The 3398-nt window shown below is 38.2% G+C and overlaps 1 non-coding gene across 1 annotated transcript; it reads left to right on the forward strand.

The window, feature by feature from the left end:
* Positions 1–1896: 1896 nt before the first annotated feature.
* TRNAE-CUC (transfer RNA glutamic acid (anticodon CUC)) lies at positions 1897–1969 on the forward strand. Its single transcript has one exon. It is a non-coding gene; the product is annotated as a tRNA-Glu (tRNA).
* The last annotated feature ends 1429 nt before the right edge of the window (positions 1970–3398 follow it).

A 3398-nucleotide genomic window follows, 5' to 3' on the forward strand; every position in this document is an offset into this window, starting at 1 on the left:
AATAGACAAAGTTTCTAAACAAAATTATCTAAACATCTGGAAGCTATTAAAGAACTGAGGAAGTTAGGCCACAGTTAAATTTAGGAAGGTATTTTTATTATAAATTCCTTATAAACTGAGCCTATGAAAAAAAAGTAAATTACCATTACCATTTGACCTAAATTTCTCATATTCATTAAGCCTAGACATTTAAGAATATTGTGATTAAAATAAAAAATTACCCTTTGGGAGAGCAATGACTTAGTGTTTATCTTATGATAGGTATGTAAATGCTGATTTTAGTAATCATGTTAAGGTACTATTTGTACACATTTTGATGTGCATTAAACATATTGAAATATTATGTACTTAAGAGTTCAGTTAGCTTTAAATTCTAGCTCCACCACATATTAGTTGCATAAACTTAGGCAAGATTTGTCAACTTGGAGCCATGATGTTCTTCTCTGTAGAGAACAGAAATATTTTTTGAGTGAAGTATAATTGATTTACAACGTTGTATTAGTTTTAGGTGTACAGCAAAGCATTTCAGTTATGCATATATATATACAATTTTTTAAGATTCTCTCCCCTTAAAGGTTATTTAAAAATATTGAGTACGGTCCCTGTGCTATTCAATAAGATTTTGTTGTTTACAGTAGTGTGTATATGTTAATCTCAAACTCCTAATTCATCCCTCCCCTTCTCTTACTCTTTGTTAACCATACATTTGTTTTCTATGTTTATAAGTCCGTGTCTGTTTTGTACATAAGTGCATCTGTATCTTTTTTTTTTTCCAGATTCCACGTACAAACAATATCATATGCTATTTGTCTTTCTCTGGCTTACTTCACTTAGCATGATGACCTGTATGTCCATCCGTGTTGCTGCTAATGGCATCGTTTCATTCTTTTTAAAGTCCAAGATGATTAAGTACATAATACCTGGAAGAGCCTAGCACAGTGCCTCACACTGAGTTTGTGCTCAATAAATGTTTCCTGCCTTTCCCCATCTCTGCTATCTTGCTTCCTCCTCTTTCACCACCGTTGCTAGTATGTTACACTGGCTTTCCACTTCAGAGTCTAAGGGGATGTTGCGTAAATGTTTTTATAAACTTCCACATATTTCATACTTTTCCATTGTTACCAACAGTTTGAAACACTAGAGCTCCTTGGGGACATGAGTGTAGTGGGGAAAGTTGTGAGTGTATATTTTGTTTGGCAGTGAGTCACAGATAAAAGAAGAAAACTCAAATCTATTGAGCCCGATGCCAAGCGTGTATGTGTTAAGTTGCTTCAGTCATGTCCCACTTTGTGACCCTATGGACCATGGCCTGCCAGCCTCTTCTGTCCATGGGATTCTCCAGGCAAGAATACTAGAGTGGACTGCCATGAACCCAAGTTGCTTACATCTCATGCATTGGCAGGAGGGCTCTTTACCACTAGCGCCACCTGGGGAGCCCAATAATACTTTACATTTTATAGTATTTTCTCATTTTTATCCTCATACTAGTCACATCTGCCTGCCTCTAAAGCTCATGCTCTTTTTGCTCAAAAATGCTGTCACCTGCTTTTACAGGTGTGTCTGAGGGACAGTTTTTCAGTGTTAACAGAAAATGCATTTTGAGTTTAAATCACTGGCTTATGAATAGATGTAGATGGTCAGGACAGATCTGGGTGGGAATGCTACTGAAAAACAAAAAACATGTTCATGGGGAACTTCGTGCTAAACCATTTGTAGATGACCTCCTTCTGGGCTGGGGTTTCGTATGTAGCAGAGCAGCTCCCTGGCTGTGATCTATTGAAAGTCAGCCCTCGACAGAAGGGTTTGTAAAAGAGGAAAGAAAAAGAAGCAGGGGGGAGGGAGAAAAATAAAAAATAAATAATAGAAAGAAGGAAAAAAAAAAAAAAACAGAAGGCATTTCTGGTGGTCCAGTGGTTAGGACTCTGCGCTCTCATTGCAGAGGGTCCAGGTTCAAACCCTGGTTGGAAAGCTAAGATTCTACAAGCTGTGTGGTGTGGTAAAAAAACAAAACAAGCAAACAAAACACAGAAGGGGGAGTACACAGGACATATAAATAAATCAAAAGCAACATTACCTGAGAAACTGCAGATACCCTGAACTCTAGAAAAGAAACAAAAATAATAGCTGAGAATCAAAGCAAGGCCTGAGGCCAGAATGTACCAAAACACAGGGCAAACTGGATCAGCTTAGGCTGAGCTGTCCATGGAGAATGAATAGAAAACAGTTGAAAATACATCAAAGAGCAGGGTGTGGGGTGGATGAAGCCTGGTGATTCACGATTTAAAATCTCAGAATACAGCACACCTCCCCAGACTGGGGACAGCTTCTTAAAGATCATTTATCAGGCTGTACAAATTAAACTAAAAGGAAGACATTCTCTTACCTATAGTCAGTTCCCAGCCAGGTCCATTTTCTGTAAGGAGTGTTCCTACTCTTAAAAGCTCTGCCTATAAACTGGTCCCACTTTATTATGTGGTCGTTTTATGAATGATGATAGGAAATGGAGCAGATTTATAACTCAGTGTGATAGCTTTCTTTCTCTTGCTTATACCTTTACAATGACACTTGCTACATTAAAAAATTCTTTTAAGGTAGATAGTTAAGTTAAATTAAAATATTGTTCTTATGTTTGTCTAAAAGGTATATTACTAAATAGTGATGGTTAAAATGATGGATTCTGCTCAGACAGATCTGGGTTTAAGCCTTGGTTCTTTCCCTTACAAACTGTGACTTTAGGCAAATTATCTACTCTCCTTAACTTCATTTCTTCACCTGTAAATAGTGGGATTATTGATAGCATCTATTTCAATTGGAGAGGAACAAACTGAGATGTCAGTATCTTGCAGAATATTTTAATCAGACAGAATCATCTCAACTCATCACATTTTTGCTCACCCTATATTAGATCCATAGGCATTGGCTTACTGACTATCTTCACAATATTTTCAGATAGATTTCCTCTCATCACCTCCACTGCTCTTGTCTTGGGCCAAATTCCATCACCTTTCCTTGGATTATTGCACTCTCCTAACTGGTTTCACTATTTCTGCTCTTACCTCCTTCAGACTTAATATGTATCCAGGATCAGCCTTTTCAAATAAAAATCAGGTCATGTCAGTTATCTGCTCAAGCCCTCACCCTCCCCGTCATTTTCCATGTTACTTAGAAAAGAACCACAAAGTCCTTGCCATGTTCTCCAAGGACTCGTGGGACTTGGCCAGCCTCTCTGTCACCATCCCTTGATGCTCTCCCATTTTCTTACTCCACTGCAGCCTCATGGTCTTCCTCTTCCTTCTGGAACACACCTTCACAACTACCTCAGGTAGATACTTCACACTTGTTGAACTCTCTGTCTGGAATGTCCTTCCCTCGGATACATGCAAGACTTGTTCTTTCTC

The sequence above is a fragment of the Budorcas taxicolor genome, chromosome 9 (genome assembly GCF_023091745.1).
Source record: "Budorcas taxicolor isolate Tak-1 chromosome 9, Takin1.1, whole genome shotgun sequence".
Lineage (NCBI taxonomy): Eukaryota > Metazoa > Chordata > Mammalia > Artiodactyla > Bovidae > Budorcas > Budorcas taxicolor.